This window comes from Centroberyx gerrardi, chromosome 10, assembly GCF_048128805.1.
Source record: "Centroberyx gerrardi isolate f3 chromosome 10, fCenGer3.hap1.cur.20231027, whole genome shotgun sequence".
Taxonomy (NCBI): Eukaryota; Metazoa; Chordata; class Actinopteri; order Beryciformes; family Berycidae; genus Centroberyx; species Centroberyx gerrardi.
The window spans coordinates 9678494-9700858 of NC_136006.1; the positions used below are offsets into that span (position 1 = coordinate 9678494).

The following is a 22365-nucleotide window of genomic DNA, read 5'->3' on the forward strand; positions in this document are numbered from 1 at the left end:
TTATAAACAAACATTCAGCTGTATTCAGTGAAACTGTGTGCTGGAGAGGAGCTGGTAAACAGACGAGAATGAAGTGAACCTTTAAGGCAATTAGCTGACATAATCAACAAATTTGATGCAAATGCACGGGGCATCACATTATTTATGCATTTCAGGCCGTATGCATAAAAAGTAGTCCTGATTAATGGTCAATGATGGATTACACAAAGGAAGCACCTGGTGGCAGCGCTGTTTGAAATGTCTAGCTGCCTGACATGCACCCGGGAGGCAAAGAAAAACGTTCTGACATTGAAAATGGCTGAGTTCAGCCAAACCCATAAGACATAAAAACAACATTAGACCACAAAAAAAAACAAAAAAAAACGGTGGATATTTCAAATTTAAACCCAACAGTACAGCAGAGCTTAACCTCTGTAAAACAGCACAAACACGTCTGTGCCAGATAGTGGTTGGTGACTGTTTATGTTACCGGGACATAAATGACTGAGTAGCTTGACTACCGGTCTGAATATGTGCCGATAGTTCTGTTGAGTTGTGTTCAGTTAATTGCTAACCTGGCTTAGAGGATAATTGAGAGAACTGTACTTTCCCTGTGCTTTTCTTCAACATCATAACATTAAGTTTGTTGTCAAGTCTCTTCACAAAAAAAATGAACAGAGAATCCGTGGCATTTCCAGGCATTCAATTACTGAATAACAATCATTAATGAAGTTCTACACATAAGACAGTTTTATACTAGCATAACATGAATGGACACAACTAGAATCATTTACAAATTTGAATAATGGTTACTTCATTTTTTCCTCCTTTCCTCCTAGTAACAAACAAAAGGCATATGGATGACTTTCTTTTCCACATTTTTGTCAAAGACCTCAATAAAAACTCAATAAAACTTTACATTTTAAACTGATGCATTATGTTTTTGTTATGGCTAAACAGACTAAGAAAATAATTAACTTAATTGAAAAACTGAATAGTGGACAGATTAATCAGTTACCAAAATAATTGTTAGTTGCCGTTTGTCAAAAACATCTTCATCAAAAGCATTAGAACTCAGTGAAGCTTTAAATTTTAAGCTGCTTGATTCATTTTCTTTTTGTTATGATTAATCGAACTGAGAAAATGTCATCTGAAACTTCCGTACCAAAATAGAATTACGTGGTACAACATGAGAAATATGTTCTGTTGCTTCCATCTGTACTACTTCAATGTCACGAACCACAGATAGAACAAACTACTTAAGATTTTGCTTACACTAAACTTCACCACAGCCATGGGAAGTATATTTCAGCAGTGGCCACATTTCATTTAGCACTCATTATACGAATTTCCTGCAGGACAAAAAGAAAACATGTTTTTTGCAGTCGCAGAAAACCTCAAATGTAGTGTTTTTCTAGGGATTGTGACCACCAGAAAAACACTGAGGGCTTTCGAATTCTCATCTTTTTCCCTCCAAGTTCCCCCACCCACCCGTCTTTCACCTAAGACAACACACACAGAACAGAAACTTGGAAGCATTTCTTGTGCTCAAGGCCTCAGCAGTTTGTGCTTCCTGGCTGAGTGTGTGTGTTTGCATGAGGCTATGAGGCAGGAAACCTAGAGCACACAGAGTAGGGAAATACGTATCACAACTAGCTTAGAGGTTTAAGTATGATTCAAACATACTAAAAACATGTCCTCTCCTTCCAGTCCATGGCAGACCTGCACCATGTTGAAAATTACACTTTTAATATTCTGTGACTTTCTGTGATACTCCTAAACCCCCTGAATAATGCTCCTATAAAACTGCTTAAAAGCCCCAATTTATAATTGGACTATGGAGCCCACATTTATTCACTGTTGCTCCAATACTAATTTGTTTATGTTTTGATATTTTACATTTTAAGACATTCTTTCCACCCTAAAAATGAGAATGTGAATTGGGCATATAGTTTAGAGGTACTGGAGCAAAACAGGCCTGTGTTTTGAGTTACAAAGGAATCTGAAAGTTTGGAAAAGACTATTTTTAATCTCCACAAACATCTGTATTTTTATATATACTTTTAACTGATATACTTTAGTAATTCATTTGTAATTGGGCTTTAATACAAAGCATACACTGAGGTGTGGAAAGCAAACCTGGTGTACTGCTTTGGGCGCTCTGCTTCTCACTCTCTAAAAAGACTAAACATGAGCGCCTAAAGATGATTAGCATTTACCTCCCAGTGCGAGTTCCTACTCTACACAAGGTCAGAGCGCTTTAGAGAACACTGTGATCTTGTCACTTATCGGGGACCTTGAAATGCAAATCAACAGCAGCATGTTCACTTCATGGGAAAGAGTAGAAAGCAAGTAGTTCAGGAGCAAGTAGTTCAGGAGACTCAAATTCCATCCATTAGAAAAACCATGTACCCAAAACTGGGCTCATGTATTTTGATGGAGAGTTCATCATAGACCTTAACATCCTACTGAAACGTACTGAGGAGATGTAATAACGACTTATATAGCAAGAAGCAAAGAATCACAACAATTCTGCAAGGTAAACATTATTGACTGGAACTTACAGAGGAACTCAGATTAATTTGATATGAGATGTGGAGCAGGTTTTTTTCCTTGAGGCAAGTTTTAAAGACAAGTGAAACACGTCTTCCCCCAAGAATGATGCAGGCAGCCCTTGGGCAAGATGCATAATCGCTCCAAGTTTCATCAAAATCGGACTGGTAGTGTTGCAGTTATGGCCTTTCAAAGTTTGGCATTTTGACCTTTAATTATAGGTCCCCATAAGGCCAATTAGTGTAATTTTTAAAACGGCAGAACACAGTACAAAAATGGATCATTCCTCCAAAGTTAGATAAAAATCAGACAAGTAGTGTCTGAGATACGACGACCGAGTTAAAATGTTTGACCTTTAATTATAGCGCCCCTATTAGGCCAATCAGTATAATATTTTAAACACTGGAACACAATGTTTTTCTGCGTAGAATAGATGTAAGACAGAAAAATCTCCAGAATAAGTGCATTTTAAAATCCCTTCACAACACAAAATAATGTTCAAAAAGCCAAAAGTCAAGTGGGAGTGAATACTATTTCGAGCAGCTGTATATGAAACTATTCTCACCCAAGTGGTGTGTCAATCATTGCTCTGTTTGTGATCCTACTCAGAAGGATTACCTGTCATCCAAATGAGCTGCGTTCAAGATTGACACATTTATAAAAACAATGCAATCATAATAATGTGTCACAACCTCAGCCTCCGTGCGCTTTAAGAGACAAACACTTCAATGGATCATATTCATGAAGCGCGTCTGCCTCTCAGATAACATCATTCACTCCTCTCGCCCCGTGAGCCACAGCCGAGTGTATTCCATGCAGCATTTAAAGGTACGTTTTGTCTGCTGCTTTCAGAAATGTCATATGATCTATTGCTTATTTAAAAGCAGCACTCCACTGACACAAATCTAAAATATTAAAAGGGCATTTATGAACTGATTCAGCTGGTAAATAATAAGACGGAAGCAAGAGGAACGTGTAAAATGATTGCCACGCTTTAAAGCTCGTAAACTCTGGCCAGTATGTAAAATAAAAGGCTATTGTGCATTTCATAGCAAAATTGAAGAATATCCGCACCCTGAATTTTAAGCCCCCCAAAGAAGTTTATTGCGACGTTTCGACTGATAAGATCTTCGCCAGGCGATCCAACTTTATCCTGCGGCTGAGCCCGCTTTGGGTCGGACGTGCGCGCTCTTCAACTCCTACTTTATCGTCCGTTTCATGTGGTGCAGTGAGAGAAATAAGTTCAAAAAAAAAAAAACACACTTCGATAACTATTCTGAGGCAATAATGACGCAACGAGATCCTATCTGGCAACGATAAAAGCCACAGAAAATTATGTGCTACTGAAAAAAAACGACTGCTGTTCCGCGGGAGATGGGATACAGTCTATGTAACCCAGAGCTTAGGGGAAATCAAAAGCTTCACAAATTTCTCATGAAACTCCATATTTCACGTTATGTCTGCACTCTGAAAGTCATTGGGAAACACACGGATTGTAGCAAATGCCTCATTACTGAATCCGTTACCTGGGCAATGCCGTTTTTGATGAGGACTGAGAAACTGCCCCTTTCTAACAAAACTGGATATCTGTGACAGACTACAGAGTGCAGAGGAGCACAAGTGGGATGTGGCGGGAAAATTTGCACATCTGACAGCACACATTATTATTTAAAGCTCACATTCTGCCTTTGATGTTTTTGGCAATGTTCCTGTTAATTTCATCACCGTTATCATGGAGGTATAGGATTACAACAGACTGTACACACATGTAACAAAACTATTCGCTGATGGACTAAAGCTGATGTTTTGGGAGGAAAAAAAAAAAGGTCAGTGTTTTTCCATTTCATGATGAATATTTTGCTTCTTGTGGATGGAAACTTACTTGGGACTTGGGGAGCGGTAAACACTATTTGGAGGAAACCTAATTGGCAATTAGCAGTAGTTCAGCAGTGAACCCTAGACTGAAGGTACACACAGGCAGAGGACATTTTCATTTTCACGCTGTGTCATTAGAATATATTTGATACGCCCTCTTGCCGGTTTTTGACTCACTTGGGAGTAAAGCTTTCTGTAGTGAAACTGTATTACTTGAGATATGCTGATGGCATTCCACAGTGGAAAAAAGAAAAAGTGTTGAGGAGTATGGATGTTACCTGCAGATAGCTGCTGCTTTAAGACAGCTCAACAGCAACGGGTGGCAATGTCACATTTTTTGCCCTAAAGGATTCTGACTGAAGCTCCCCGATATTCACCGGTAAAGGACAGATGTCTTCAGGGTATGTGAAGCGTGTGTCGAGCTTTCAAAATTTCAAGGATAGCAGCACTATAGTGTAGCCTCTCATCAAATCCTCTCATCTATTTTTCCAGAGATATCATATGTGCCACATACCTCAAGTATTCAGTATCAAAGTCCCCCTGCTTCTTCAGATGGGAGAGCTCAGGAGTGGTAAAAATAACATCTTCTGAATGGCATATAAGAAAGATTTCTTCTGTCTGTTCTGACTCACACAAAGAGTTTCACCCCTGGGGATGTCTGTGTAACTATTGATGCTAGACTCTCACTTGTTGTCAGATACTTAGTCATGTGTCATGCCAGTTATTAGAAGCAGGCATTGCACTGCAGTTTCTTCGTGTGTGATATCTACCTACTGCTGCTGGCTGGGTCTGATGTTTATGTTACAAAAGAGGAATTGCTCCATATTTTCCTTTTCCCTCATCAGTTAAGGTCCGTTGCGAAAATTATGAAGCCACGGCATGAAGAACACGATTAAAGAACTGCATCACCAACACTGTCTGCATGGGAGGATGGGAGTTTATATTCTAAATGAGGGAATACTGACAAAGGTCTGATAGCATTGAGCAGTGTAGAAACAAAGAATAACATATGATATATGGATGTTTACGTGGCTTGGTAGTTCCAGAGACCATCCACTAGGAGGGCCAACCCGTCAAGCGACGGGCGTTTTGAATTTTTGAATTGAGATATCTTAATGTTTACAAGCTGTGCAGAAATTTCCCTTCTTGACTTCACCTACAGCCTCTGTCTTTAGAGGCTAGTGTTTTGAAATTTTGAAAATCGTACAAGGAAAGTGGTGTATCGACGATTTTAACCCGCTATCGCCAAGCAGCCGTTTCCATGGAGACGGACTCTGATGCTCTCTGCGCCAGTCCGATTCTCAGGATTTTCATAGCAGCCTATAGGCTTAGTCTAATATGAAACTAGGATTACTTATTTCATGTGGTATTATTTTCTGAATTTGCTGAAAGTTTGACTAGGACTAAAATAGTCCCAGCTTAGAGTTGGACATGAGGAGTTATGAAGCTGCCTCCATGAACTCTCAGCGAGGAGAAAAACTTCTCCACTGAGAATGTAAGACATCACAGTTTTACAACACTCTGACCCACAAACTGATCATGATGACTTCTTGTAGTTTCAACACATTGAAAGAACTATATCTAGATAATTTGATGCAGAAAAATGAAATAAAAAACAAAAATAGTACCAGTCCTTGGTATTTATAACAAACTAAGTATCTATAGGCTAAATAATCTATTGCCAAAACTGATAAATAAGTCTCAAAATGACAAACCTATGAATTGACCAGTAGGCCTACACAAATCATAGTTCATTTTCAAGTAGCTTACACCAACAGAGGTTGATCCAGTGCTCTATCTTGCACTCATTATTTAGGGTTTAGGCCTATCCATTGTTATAAGAAGTCCCTATACATTGAGTCAAGTCAAGTTTATTTGTATTGCCCTTAATCAGTTACACGGTCAAAGGGCTTCCCAACACTCACATTATGAAACAAAAAATGAAAACGACACCCCAAATCTTAGACCCTCAATGAGGACAGAGAGGGATCACATTACAAATTAAAGACCTTTTCAATGGTGATTTTTCCACATTTAAAACATCCCAAACCTAATATTGTAAATGTTAACTGCAATTCCAAATTAACATTTATTCCAAATGGGTAATTACATGTTGGCCTATCAAAAAGTTAATTAAACTATTTCCCTGACACTCTTTGGCAATGCATCCACCAAGCAACCACCATCGCAGCTAAAGTTTTATGACATGCTCCTTCTTGATCTTAAATAGCATGTGCAATCAACAGATAACTGCGAGCTTACGACGTTGATAAATCACATTCACTGCCAATTTCTATATTCCCCTTCCTCTATTTTTTGCTCTAGCCTTGAAACACCAACAAATGCACTGTATATGCAATAAGGTAAAAGCACAAACAACAGCGGCGTCCTGACTGACAAGTGTAAACTGTGTTCAGCAGATCAGAAAACAAGGTTTCTGTGCTCACCATTTGATTTGCGCTTGCACAAACCTTTAGCGGATCCAGTCCTTTATCTCTTGATGACATCACATGGGAGCCTCGATTCTCCAGTTTTTAGCTTCGAGACAGCGTTGTTCACCTTAACAAATATCCAGGGAACTATCTAAGATTTGTAGGAATAACACGTCTCAGGCTGGGTTTTCCACTGCAAAAATAACTCAGATGGAGAAGTCTGGTTCTTCACTGGGTCATGTGAATTCCTGGGGAGAGGAAACAGCTGACCAAGCACAGCTTATGTGGAGGGACATGACAGCTTCTCTGAAATGTTTGGATAAAGATTATACAGATTTGTCAAGGGCCATCATCTGGATCCATGATAAATGGATGCTTCCACGCATCACAGGCAGCAACATGCAACCTCATTGCCCACTCTGTACATCAACAACAGCAAATCATTTGCCCTTTGCTCTCTCTACAGAACAGCATTTCCACAACTAATATATGCGACAAGGTGAGGTATTCTGTAAAGCAACTATAATAACAGATACACTTCTCTAACTGGGAACTTTTTACTGATATGGAGAAATTCCAGACTCAATCCATGGCAATTTACTGTGGGAACATAGGCCTCCTCCACTTGTTCAAGCATAAGCTATAAAACAAAAATGATTACAAAACATTCAGATCGCAGATCGGATACAAAGCATTTTACTGAATAATTTGTTTTGAACCACGGAATGTAAAATTCTACAAACAGAACAGAGCTCATTAGCTGTGTTGATTACAGGCTTTACCAAGGGTGCCAATAATATGTATTTAGTACTTAAGACTGAATAAATTCAATCAGCAAGATAATAAAGGTACGAATAAATCAGAGTTTCACCTCTTCATTTAAAAAAAGACTGAATAAATTTGATCTGTGATGTAATAGAAAATACATGAATTAATCAGTTACACCCCCCCCCTAAGAGTGGGTGGGGAATGGGGGTAGAGCTGCGAGAAACATATATGCATTTTTTTTATGCATTATGTACCAGAGGCTTGTCTTCTGACGCGATTAAAAAGCGCTTAAATTCGTGATCCTATACATTTTTCATGCTCAACATTCATATATTCAGAATGGAATTTATTGAAGAGCCTTACCAGCATTCAGAGACCTTAAATGAATGTTCAAAAGTATTCTCAATCTATTCGTCAAAGTGCCAATGCTACTTTAAATGCAGAACCGATGAATATGAAAACCAAGCCTCGCTACACTCCACACAGCCCCAACTCTAAGAAGAAATATCCCAATGTGTTGATTCAAGGTTGCATTGTTTGGTGTTGATGACGGATGATAATGTCAGTGGGGTTTGAGACTACTGCAGCTCTTCACTTGTTTGTCTTGGAGTATCTCTTGGAACTATTGTTAACAGTTCAATGGATCATAGGGCTTGGAGCCAAAGGGACGTAAGTGCGATTTTAGGCGAATATGAGTATTATATATCAATTGAAAGGTCTCAGTGAGATCTTTTCAGTGCCAAAAGGACAACTGAAATCATGACCCATAAGTTTTAATTAAACAAAAACTGAAAGCCGTAACAGTAAAAGTAGGGTTTTGTTTGCTGTCAAAAGGGCGTAACTGCACTTATGTCCTTTTGACACCCCGCAAAACCCCACTTTTGACCCTGAACAAGCATTGTGGGTAGAGGATTCTAACAGCAAGGTCAACTCAAAATGTATGCTGACGTAAGTAATGCTAGCATGGCAGCATGATCACATCATTTTTAGTATCCTATTCACATCCTAATTAATATTCTAGGTCAATATTAGATGAATGTAAATATGCTAATATTCCCATGAAATACTTAGGCCTATAGATTCAAAATGTTATTTTATAATGTTAGGAGTGTGAACTGGTCAAGATGAGCTCTGGTAGTAAGACTGCTGGTAGCTGAAGTTATCCCTCAGTGTTATGAGGAGTTTTCCAGGTCTTTGAATGTGTCCCAGGACACATCAATAAGTGATGTGTCCTGGGACACATACAAAAATGTATTATACCAGCAAAAGAAAAAAAAAGTAGTAGTTTAGAATCAAAAGTAGTTTCTTATGTCTATAGAGGTTTATTAAAAAGGTTTATTAAAAGTTTTTAATAGAAAAAATGTATCAATCAATTTGATATGTTCCATGCAGCCTACAATTTTAAAGGCCTTGGTGAAAGTTGCTGAGCATTACTTCAAGATAAAGAAAAATGGCTGTATTGGGACAATGTTTGTGTCAAAAAGGCGTATTTCACTCTTTTGCCATTTTTAAAAAAGTTAACAAATATAATTCAACTTAAACTGTAGCAGTATTGTTTTTATAGTAATGCTCAATCTGATAACACAAAAAGTTAAAATATTGTGCTTAGTATGTGGTAACAGCAGCTGATCCAAGTTTGATCAAAATTTGTTTTGGCTCTCCTTCAGACTGTGGCTGAGGAGGGACTAGTAGCTGAAGATCTGAATGCAAGCAATGGAAGAATGGCTGGGGATATTTTCTTCGATTTTCCATGGATGTTTTTCGTCTACATATCATAGTGACCAAAAAAAACACTGTATATGCTTTTATGAGATTCAGACTTGAATAGTGTGTAAAAACCAAATTATTTCACAAATTTACTTGCCTAGAAAAGTTTGGGCAACCTTCTAGTTTCGCTTAAACCAGTTGTAATTAACATTAGTGTTGTTTTTGTATTTGACTAAATCACTGGCAAGACAAGAAATTAAAAAAAGTGTTTGATCTTGTATCAAAAATGCAGTCAATCAGTTTGAGAGTGGGAGAAATGTCTTCAATCCAAAGAATCAAATTACCAAAAAAAGACAGTAATGGACAGTAAACATTGTTTCAACAAGAGGCATCACTCTGCACTCGCTGATTGGGTGTTTAAAGTAATGAGGAAGCATTGTTTCCATAGAACAACAGGCGTCACATTGCTCTTGAGTCTTTAAAGAAAATTAGGTTTCAAGTTGAAACCAATATCAACTCAAAAAAAAAGAAAAGAAAACGAAAAATAATCTGTTCTCAAAAACTATCAACAGTAAGACAGAAAACCACTACTTGTGTGTGCAATACGGTGTATGATGCATGATAGCAGGCACCCATTACATTTGCAATTGCCTCAGGTTGCAGACGTGTTTCATAGGGAAAAGAAATGCCGCTTTAACTGGTGCGACACACTCATAAATCTCAAAGAGGGATTTCAATGGCCCATTTATGGCCCAAATCTACCTCAATAATTTACTTCTAATCTGCACCGCTGTTTCTGAATGATAAGACATTCCCCAGCTTAGACATAAAATCTGTCCAAAGTCATTTATACCGGGCCATATTTTACTGTCAGCAACTGTTTTAAATGTGTTGACTGGGTTGGATAGCCTGGGGAGCTCCACTCTCAAACTATATATCATAAGACTTGCAAGCCATGTTTAGTCTCAGCAATGACATTGAAAATGTACCTATGCACGAGAAGAAGACAAGGCAAAAGGTCCACAGCACTATAGATGGGACTTCTGTTGCATTCAAGTGGTGTCAGATTTAAGTGCCACATGAACACCTTATTATGGCGGATGATCAAGTCGGAGAAATCGGGATTGTGGATGCAGCAGGAATTGGCCGAGTTGTGACGTAATCTCTCTTTCCAACATGGCTGAACAGAGCGCAGAGTTGTACGTGAATGTAAGAAATTTCATACAATACAGCTGAAAATGAACCACAAGCACAAATTTAAAAGACATGGACATTCTTTGATAACTATAGTGCTACGGCATTCAATTTCCTGTGGTATTTACATTCATAATCCCCCAAAATAGCCAAAGATTGCTTGCTAGCTTTGCTATCGCTAGCTTGATTGCTAACGTTAGACTAGAAGGCTGGCAATGTGTGTAAACAGTTGAGGAAACGTTCTGCAATTTTCCGACCATAAAGCACATAAACGTGAACTACTCGGATGGTCCAGTTGTGACGTATTTCCGACTCAGAGAAAGGTACGACCCGACATCACTTGAATACAGGGACACACGTTAAGAGAGTTGAGACCAAACTGTCCACTTTCTGACTGGATTGCATGGTTCTGTTGGAGAAGCACACCAGACCTGTGAAGTCTGGTCAAAAAAAAACAACTTTGATCACAATTTCTAATGCATTCCCATTCTCAATGCAAGAAAACATCAAAGGTTCAACTTTACAGCATGCAATTCTCCTTTGCTCTGCTGCTTTGCCATTCTCTGTCCAGCCTGTGCCGTCTCCAATCAGTTTCTTACACACACACACACACACACACACACAAATCAAATCAACTGGGTCTCCTGCACACACTGCAATAATGTATCAAGTTCAAGTGGACTCATAGTACTAATCTAATTCGGACGTATTACCTGACAAAAGCTTGTCATAAAGAAATGGGCCTCGAAGAGTGGGAAAGCTAGGCTTTAAAGAGTCCGTGTTGTATGAAGTTTTCCTTTTCACGACTTTAAGGAATTGATCAAGGCTCATTGGTGAAGACACTGCCAAAATATGAATTTGTTTTATCTGCTAGATCACATACAAATCTATCCATCTTCACAGGTTGTTTTAGACGAGCTTCAGTTACCAACTCACACCTGGATTGTTCTTGATTATCACCCCTCCATTGCAACTGCTCAATACCTTACACACACATAGGTCAGCAGAATTTGAACTGACGCACTCTATGGTATATATCCAATAAAATACTCAATCAGCTAAACTACATTTTCAACACACGAAGCACATTCTCATAGATAGCACATTTGAAAACGTATATATGAAAAGTAAAGAATGAATCTTTTAAAGACCGAATCAGCACTAAATCACATTTTTTGAGCTGTAAACATGGTTATATGGCTTCTATATGGTGAACAGCATTAATCCTGTACTTAATTTCGACATTTTTCACATTAAGTCCTGCATCCACTTCTAGGGGCAGACAGTCGGCTCAAACTTTCAACTGTGTTGCACTCCTGGCTGCACCTCAAGCAGCGATGTCAAGGCAAGAATTTTGCCTTTGGCAGCGTCGAATGCTTTGTGATCAGAAAATTGTTACCGCCCCCAAGCAGACATGGGTGATCCATTATCACAGACATCAAACCCCCCATATGATTCGGTCTTACTCCACACCCCACTTTTTGGCATCTTTCAATATTGTGTATAAAGGTGGAGACTGGCTGAAAACAGTGTTTACGCACTCTTTAAAGGGTAACTTTGGTATTTTTCAACCTGGACCCTATTTTCCCATCTTTTTGTGTCAAAAAAACAGAGAAATTAAACCTTTTTCTTTACCTTTTACTTGATCCGGTCTGTGTGTAACCAAGTCTCGCTCAAGTCTCGTGAGAGTTGAGTTGTTGCAGGAAGTTACACACAGACCGGATCAAGCGAAAGGTAAAGAAAAACTTTTCATTTCTCTGTAGGGTCCTTTCCATAATGTTGTCAGACACTTATAATAACAATCTGAGCCTGTCAGTGGCAAAAACAAGAACTTTTAGTGGACGTACATTGACGGTGCGATTTGCCCCGTCGGATTACATTGCAGCTCGTTTCGCGGCTGCCAGCTGAAGCGATCTCGCTCAATACTGGACCAATTTCAAAAATTGTTGTCCACTTTAGTCACTTAGACACAAAAAGATGGGAAAATAGGGTCCAGGTTGAAAAATACCTAAGTTACCCTTTAAGTGACTTGAAACTGAAAAGAGCATATTTATTACCTGCAACTTTCATTTGATTTGCAGACACAGACTGGAGTAGGAAGCAGATAAAGGAGCACTAATGGTGGATTGTGTTGTATAAGAGGGTGCTCTTTGGTCAAAAAACTCTGATAAAAAACATGAAGTAGAGACCAAGGCAACTCCTCTTGAAAGTATCAAAAGGCAAAACGCTTTATTACATCCCAGAAGCATTACAAAGACTTTAAAAAACACCAACATGTTTCAGCCTAGGGCTTTCCTCACGGTGTAAAAAAAACCAACAAAAAAAAAACCTTGACATATCAGTGTTTTTTAATGTCTTTTGCCTTTTGATACTTTAAAGAGGAGTTGCCCTGCCCTGGTCTCTACTTCATGTTTTTTTTATCATAGATATTGACTGGTTTTGTCATAGATATTGACTGGTTTTGTCAAATTCTATATCTGCAATGCCCATATGATAAGGATTACGTGACAAGGACCACAATATGAAAAGTGTGTTATTTAGCAGTAGTGAATTCATTCGAAAGATGCACTTACACTCAGAGGGCACTACATGCCATGGCAAAGCTTAAATAAACTCTATAAGAGGATTAGAAGGATGGCATCAAAGTGTCACCTCACTCCTATATACATTCCCATCATGAAGCGCGGAGTCAAAGGGACCTTGACACGAATACAGAGTCCGAGCCGGGTGCCACTGGAGAAGCATTCTGCATTAGCGTTTTATTCCAAAAACACAAAGACCACACGGAAATTTACTGAACAAACAATGAGCATGTACAGATTGCTTTGGGAGCTTCAGGGTCGAGGTGGGCGGACGATCAATAGCTTCATAGACAGCTTACAGAGTGTGTAAGACAGCAGATAAGAGGGCTTACTGATACTGTGGATCGTTGATGACCAGGTTTCTTTGTTGGGCCTCACTCATCTAATGGCTGATGGACTCTCATGAGTGCTGCGTCTTCTGTGGGCAGGAGGAGAGAAACAAAAACACACATTAGTCACAAGCATTTAGGAATGGCCAAGCCACTGGAAATGGGAGACACAACAACCCTATTTTCAAGTGCTGCACTTCTGCTTTCGGCAAAATGAATTTGTTAATTTCATTTAGTCTAACAACATTGATTTGTAGACTGAATGAAATAATCAGAGGCTGAAGTGTTTCGATTTCAGTCAAGGCTTCGCCAGATAAATAATGAAAAGCTTATTTTGTTATTCTGTGTGCTTACACCGTGAAAATGATCCAGAGTGAATTTTCTACTGAATTATACGTCCACCTGTCTGCCTGAGAATAAGGAGGAAACGTGAGCCTGAACTTTCATGGGACGTACCAATGGACCTTATCTGCTGCCAATAACGTTTCCGAACACAAAACTTCACACATCCGACGATACAAAGTCACAATGAGATCTAGGAAAGCACGGTTCAGGTTTTTTGGGCTGTATATCAACTGCTGATTTTGTAACAGTGTGAACAGTGAATCACCAATCCGAGCGGCAATTGAAATTATGCATTTTTGCCCAGTATTTTACTTTCTACTAACAACAGCACAACATGTAAAAATGCATTGCAAGCATAAACTTTCAACATGTGTGTACTGTGTAACATATTGTTCTTATGGCTGCACAACATTGCTGGCGTAAACATGTGCAAAAAGAAAATCATAGCTTTTACCCAAACATAGATATTACATAGTGTGTGCTTTGTGACTGAGGTGCTTACTCAACTCTTGCCAGTGGTAGTGCATGAAAAAGGTTTTCAGGCTTTTCCTTCTGCACAACACATTAAACTCTTTCTAATCATATCAGCTATGAAATTCATAGCACAACGCCAGAAGCAAATATATGTAGCTGTCAACAGGTATTAATAGCTGATAACAGTGAAAGAATACAATAATGAAAAACTCTCAAAATACTCTGTTCTAAAAGGAGCAAAATGAAATGACCGTGTCTCTCTCTGCTCTGGTTCCTGGCAATTCTTAAAGAATAAAAGGGCCCATTCTCTCTTAAAAAGAAATAAAAAACCTTGTACTCAATTACTGTCAAACAGCATGAGTATAATCTAGAGGGGGCGATGTATCATTTGTGATAACATTGTCATTAAGATGCCCATGAAACGGCAGGTGTCATTATCAAGTGTGACGCATGAACATGTGCAAGTGAAGCCTGAGTATGCAGACTGCGTCAGTCTCATGGGTGAAAGATATCAGCACAGCTTCATGTTACACATCGTCACTTGTTGCATGGCTAAAAATGATGCTACCGGCCCAAAAGAGGCGGTTTGGATTTGAACAAATTCATACTAAACAAGAGAAGGTGCTCTGCCTTAAGTCAGCTGCAGTGAAAGAAAGTTCACCAACAAATCTTTTTTGGCCCACGCAGATTATGAAAAGCTTTATGAGTCATCTAAACCTGCAAAAAGCCGCAAATTGCTGGCACAAAAAAATGACCCAAAAGATTTTCAAAAGTTAATTGAGCTCAGTTGAATAGGTTTAGCTGAATATTTTGTCCTGCTGTTATCTTAATGCCATTTCATTTTCCTTTTTTTAGGAAATGCCCGCCTGGTGCTAATGTATTTACTCATTTCTATGTGGACAGAAAAGGACAAAAACACGCACATCCCAATCCTCAACAACAGGTGCCGAACAGAATCTGAAACATAAAGAATGAAAGAGTCTGCACAATGATATCTGCTCCCAAAGTGTGTAAATTCATTAACACCTATACACAGCTGACATTTCGAGCATGTTGGTCTGATACAGAGCAATTTAGCCGTCTATCGGACGATTAAGATCGGTGGACAATGGATCACTGCATCGCTAATGAGATGCATTTCTTTTAATGGACAATATAGATTCGGACAATCAGATTGGGGTCACCGGACAAAAACAAATTGAGATTAGACCCGCAATCATGTTTCTTTCCACGTGGCTCTTGGTATCATATTCCAGAATTGGAGAAATCCTCGGACAGTGTTTCTGTATTTTAGCCTCGTATTAGCCTGAAATCTGATACCAGCACCAGCAAATCTCCAAAGCATACTAATATGGCAAAGTTCAAATTAGTACCAAAAAAGGTACACACTCATTTTAAGATTAAAGCGGGTTGTCTGCTCACTTGATGAATGAGGGCCAAGGTTTTCCATTATGTGCCACCCTCTATCTACCATATAGTTATCATGAAAGAGCCTTAGGAATTTGCGGGGGAATGACATTCAGTGACCGATTTAAAGGGCAAAGAGTGTGCACAAATATGGAAGGTCTTGCATTAATCTGCGCTGAGTGACCAGTATATGTGAAATTTTTGTTGATAATGCTGCTGGAGATCATCCGTGGTGCACCCGAAATTTTTAAAATGCGCATATGAATCATCGCTGGTCAGATGGAACACAAAGAATAACAACACACAAAGTTTTCAGTCTATTCTGTGAACAAAGATTTTCAGTTCAGGACATTAACTTAGTCCAGTAAAGTAAGTTTCTAGCACTGTTAAAAAAGCGCTACAGCCATATTCCTCAGCAAAAATGTGACTGGCACACATCCACGAAAAAACACGACCAAACACTTCAAAGTTACACGTACACAAAAGGTACACGTATTAATCAAATAGCTTATATAGATAAGAAAAAAGAAACAATGATAATAAAAAGGACGGTGTGTTGTTTAAGGGGAAAACCCTACCAATACAAACCTCAAAGATTTCATTTCACTGACAGGATTAGAAAACCTATTTCAATTGTTTCTTGGGAGTAATTGTCCTGCCAAAGTCAAATCCTCTCCTTCCCCACATATTGTCATTTCTATCTCAGCAAAAACAAAGCTGACATGATAAAAAATTCGCCTCCTATCTTTCTCCAGCTGAAGAATAATGCAAAATGGATTTCCTCCAGTGTTTCTTCCATTGCCAGATGTATTCATGTGAGTGGCATATTGGCATCCCATAGAGTATAGCACACTGAATAATGGAGCCGAAGAGACAACTGGGCAACTGTCATCCTAATCTCCTTTCAAGCAATCAGACTATGCATCAAAAATGTGCTTTTTCATAATAGATAGCTGAATCTTAACAAGCAAATATAGTGTTTTTAGGGTGTTACACACAGTAGGGAAAAATAACTTAATGACACGGCGAATTTGCAATTCAGACAAGGGAATTGTTACAAGTACTAGGCTTGCAGTGGAAGAATATAGTGTGGCTTATAGCTAATGGGCCAGCCATCGACCCAAGAAACAGCGTGTGCATACTGTATGCCCTTAGCACACTGTTGCCCTGATGGTCACAGCTTGCTTTTTCTTCATCATCCCATGCTCAACTGTCCCAAGCCTTTTACCAAGCCTCATTTTCTCCTTTTGCACAGTTCTTCTCTTTCTGACACAGTTGCTCTGACTTTTGAAGGGAAGATTCAGGATTTCTAGAAGCCTAGCCTGTTTGTCACCATGGACCTGCGCTTATGACACTCAAAAAAGTTTCACTGCTAGAATTTTATTTCTGAGAAACTGACGCCAGTCTCCTGTTAGCATTTGTTAACGATCCTAGTGCAAGTCAGTGAGATATCCAAACAGGAGACTATTGTTGAAAATGAGCAGGGCAGGGTCTTTCTACTTGAGTGAACTGATGGTGGCGAAAAGTCAAAGTAAGATTAAACATGCAGAGGTGGGTTGATTAGTAATCAGCAGGATAAGGGTCTAAAAATCATGAACCCTCCCATTACTCTTGGTTTGCTGACTGCTATTATCAAGCCTGTGGCCAGAAACCTAGAAGATAGCTTGTTTCAAATCTAAATTAAATACAAATTTGGGGTAGTTGTTTTGTTTTGCTTTCGCCAACCAAACATTTAAAAAACACTGACAATGAAGCTGAATGTGAAAGAACCATAGTACTGAGCATAACTGCTATATAAAAAACAATTCTGGAGGTGTTGAAAATATATAAAAGTCTATAAAAAGTCTATAAAAAGAATTTATGCACAAACAAAGACTTAGTATCATATTAGCTAAGCACCATAGGAGAGAAGGAGGCCAAGAGAACAGTAAAAACCCACCAGCAGCTTGAGTCTGCAGAGAAGAAGCCAACAGCAGAATCTCCCCATCCAGAGGGAATCATGAATCTCATTTTTACAAACATACTATGTCCTACTGTCTGTTTTTGGGAGCGACTACCATATTTATCAATGAGAGTGAATGTCATTATGTATGGTATACATTACAGCAGAGTGACTACACTGTGTAAGGCAAAGGGAGCCACTCCACTCCCCTGAGCTCTGGCTGTAAATAACGTCTGTAACTATAGTAACATTTATGCTTCAACCCAATATGGCTGCTGCCATTGCCAGTTTAGAGTAGACAGTATTTTCAATTCACTTGACAACACTGGTAACACTGGAGTCAATTTATCCATGAGGTTTTGACAAACTGCCATCGTATTCTCTTTCTTCTTACAAACCTGGTACTTTTAAGCGAACTGATGTCTGAGGACTGCAACATTTTAGTTGCTCCAGATAACGTCATGTAACATAAGGAGTATTGTGCCTTACGTCAATTAACAACCAGTTCTCCAGTGCAGTTCTGGCACACTAGGACTAACAAAATCTGCACTCAACTTTGGGAGTCAATACCTGAATCTTTCTGGTAGTGAGTGCAGTTGTAGAATGCAGTCATCACTCTCCTTCAAAAGTGAAGAGTGTGAATTACACCGAACATTTACCGAAACAAACACTTTCGGATCTTTCACCGACCTAATTCATAAACACGTTGGTATGTTCCGTAAATGCAATCCTCCTGTGCAATCCAGTGCGTGTGTTCTTTTAATTTAACAGAGTGCAACAACTAATCATATTCGCCGACAACAGCCAATCATAACCATTTCACCTGCTTTCGCCTCATCAATGTGCTCCTTTCTTCAAACACAGCCTCCACTGTAAGAGCAATCATGAGTGCCAGTGTCAAACCCAGCTCATGTACAGATGACTTGCATTAAGGTGAAGAAGCACTGGTACCAAAAAAAGATGACACATATGAAATGCTGTAAACAGGTGGCGGGGCCAAGGACAGTTTCCAGCCACAACAGATCCCTGGTGAAGCAGGACCTGACCTTGGACTTTATTGATGATGGGTGGATTGTGTGCAGCAGATGCCTCCAGACCACATACTTTCCTGATGACCACAGGGCTTGAGAGATGCTCTTAACACTCGGGACCTCCAGGAGGAGGGGCTGGTATGCATCACAACTGACAGCGGTGCCAATGTACTGTAGTTCAAGTCACCAATCTCAACAAACGGACCAGGCTGCAGTGTTTTGGGCACAGGCTGCACCTGCCAATCAGTATGTAAATAAGGTTATAGATCAGATTTATTCATATCTGAATATTGGCCAGTTACTATTACGTTGTGATGATCAAAAAGTCTAGTAGGTCCTCTCTATACCAACCTACTGTAGGCATATACTTTAATAGTTGGCCTATTTAAAATATAAACATATATGGCCTGCACTTAGTTTTTTGTTTTTGTTAATAGGGCATATATTTAGCGGACATAATGACCTGCATGAATGTCTTGTGTGTGTGTGTCTCTCTGTATGTAAAAATATTTCATCAACATATTTTTTTGTGTGTATTATCTATTTCATCAACATAATTTTTTGTGTGGATTATCTATTTCATCAACATAATTATTTGTTCGGATTATCCATTTCATCAACATATTTTTTTGTGTGTACTGTCTAACAGAAAATGCTGTGAAAGATCCACATGTAGAGCGGGCAGCAGGATTGTGTAAGAAGACTGTCAGTACCTTCCCATACAGCTGGAAAAAGAAGCCGGCCTTGGTGAACGCACAAGAAGAACTCAGCCTGCCACTACATTTCGCTGAAGACAGCATATGCCACAACATGGAGATCAAAGCGAATGATGATTGCGAGGATCCTTGAGAAGGAAAAGAAGACCATCACGCGGGTCCTCAACGATGACAAGAAGTCCAGGCACCTTGACCCTCTCTCACCGCTGATTCACGGGTGCACTGTCAGGAGAGGATTATGTGTGTCATTTGTAAAGCCTGTTTTACAATATCCTCAACTCAACATGTCCGGGCTATGGAGGAAGATGAAGACGATCAAGACCGGTGTTCTTCAGCACCTCAACGAGAAGCATGCAGACCCGGACACTGAGGAGTTACCGAACATGTCCAGTTCTCTCGACCTCTGACTCAAGATGAACTTCAACGCTGCACGGACATGTCCCCACAATAAAAGGAAAGTGTGAAAGCAGAAATGTCAGCAGCAGCACGCACAGAGAACACCCAAGGGCCCTGAGATTCATGCGGACCAGGAGGAAAGAAGGCCAGGGAGTCTTCGGGGAGCTTATTCAAAAGGAAATGACACAACAGCTCCAACTGCCCCCCACCATGCCACTCCAGGAAAGAGCAGAAGCAGAGATGAGCAGCTACTTGGTGTCATTGCCTGTGCTGGATAGAGAAGAGAAACCACTGATATGGTGCGAACAGCGTCATGTGAACTTTCCCCACTCTCAGCAAGCTGGCTGGCTCTGCAGTAGTGGTGCGTGCCAGCTACAGGAGAGGTGGAAGTACAGGTGGAAACACTGTTACATGCCTCAGGTCCCGTCTGAAACCTGAGAAGGTTAATATACTTGTGATCCTGGCTAAAGCTCTAGAGTAAATGTTATGTGCATTGGTAAGCGGATTTAGATAAGCAAGCTTCAGGAAATGTACTTGCTTATATATATTTTTTTTATACAATTTCATTTCTAGCATTTGAAACACAGTCTATTTTTACTTTTATTTTCCATTTCAGTGAACAAGTCAGACACAAATGCTTAGAAAAATTCTTAAATGTTCAATATGTTCAAATATGCAATAAACAAGTTATTTTATTGTGATCACTTTCATTGTTTTTTACAGACATATAGTTGACAGTGGGCCACAACACTAATGGAGAATTTGTGCACCAAGGTAAAAAATCTAAACAAAGTATTGGTTCATTTATCATTATCTAGGTAAATGTGACAATATAGCATGATATGGATTTCAGCTTTACAGGATTAAGCACTCCAATGAGGAGCGACAAACATTGGCCACATATGCGGCCATAATAATATTCTAAAATGAGAAAGCATGGCAATAATATCGGAGTTCCCTGGTCCCAGAGTGTAAAGCTATGGAGTTGGTATTTCTGTTAAATTGTCAATATAAGCAATACAGACTTCATATGTCAGTGTTTGTCTACTAGCAATCACAGTTTGTGATGGTTCTACTGGATTTATTCAGATTGTATCCCCTCTGGAACAATTTGGTAGCTTTCATATTCAAAACAAATGAACATATTGGACTTATGTGGATCCCTTGTCGACTTACAGTGAATGGCCCAGCTGTAGTCATCAAATTTGATGACCAATGAGCTAGCTGGCTACCATGACCTAAATGTTGATTCGGTAGACCCCAAACACATTGTGACTTGCTTTGCTCCCTGTTGGCAGGCAATAACGAGGTCTAATCTAGCATGAGCTCGAAAACTGGAAGCAAACACACAATTTAGTCCACAAAGTGCCTGAAGAGACTTTTCAATTCCATTATGGGATAAAGCCAAATGAGGTGGAAGGGTCAATTAATTTGTGTACCCCCATCAACACTTCCAGCAGAAATCCCATTTCAAGTCATTTCCATACAAAAACACTGATTACTGTATTTGTAGAAGATAATCTCACAAACTAGAGGAACAAATACAAGACACAAATAGGCCTACTGAATTAAGACTACCTTTCAAAGATGTCTCATCTTGGCCCTTGATAGCAATGAACAAGCAAGACTGTGGTAGATTGAAACACTGTATACAGAAGTTGACAAAAAGACAGACTGCTGTCCTAATAAAGTGTCCTAAAGATCCTGAACTTAGTGTATTTTTTCCCTGTAGGTTAAAAAATAAGTAAGCTTCCTGATAACATAACCCAATCATGTGGGCAGTGGCACAGCTCCAGTATATAGTATGCTGGCAGTGGTAGATAAGAGGCAGAGGACATGCAGATAGTACCAGGCATAGGCTGGCCCAGCGCCAGCTCACTTCCAGAGGGGCACAACTCTGCCTGCGTTGGGCAGATGTCAGGTTTCCAGTGTGGAAGGTGCAAGCTGCATGTCCACTGTAACAGCTGCAGTATCCTGACCTACACACAGAAACTCCACCACCATCACTACTGCTAGACAAAAACCTTTGAAATAAACTTTAATGCACTTTAATGTTGCAATAATAAGCAGACACTTAACTCTGACTTCTTGCCACGGGGCTTTCTAAATAGCTCCTCACTCATGGTAAATAAGTGCTTTCACAGCATTAAATGACAATGACAGAAGATTCTGTGTGTGTGCCTTGAATAACAGTGTAAACACTACTGGGAAAAATACAGGACACCAAGTGCAGCTCTTGCAAAATCTCCTAATGGAGATTTTAACCTACTGGTGGTTATGCTTGACACCAAGTGGCTAGATGATTGATGTTCCTGTTTAGTTGATATGCAGATGTCCTTCAGTGTATATAAGTGTGTGTAGTGAAGACAAATTTTGATCATCTAATAAATAAAATAAGCTTTGAAAGTACAATATACATATGAATATAGTATATCCAATAACTGTACAAACACTGTTTATGCTCATGTAACACTGCATTTCATAAGACCAGAAACCTTGCCAGCAACACACACACACATACACACACACGAGTATTCTGATGCTGCAGAACCCTACTGAATCCCTTTTGTGTGCACTAGAAGAAAGGGGACTTATACCTGCTTGAATCTACAACCTGACCCACTTTAAACAATAA

General features: G+C 39.4%; 1 protein-coding gene across 3 annotated transcripts in view; it reads right to left on the reverse strand.

The window, feature by feature from the left end:
* The window catches only part of gulp1a (GULP PTB domain containing engulfment adaptor 1a), a 90629-nt gene that overhangs the window by 37364 nt on the left and 30900 nt on the right, over nucleotides 1–22365 (reverse strand). For 2 of the 3 annotated variants that reach the window (XM_071900886.2, XM_078285894.1), the window contains exon 2: nucleotides 13423–13508. The gene's annotated coding sequence lies outside the window, so the exon portion shown is untranslated. Of the gene's footprint in view, nucleotides 1–6854; nucleotides 6892–13422; nucleotides 13509–22365 lie in introns of those variants that run through there. The other variant, XM_078285893.1, reaches the window with a different exon arrangement.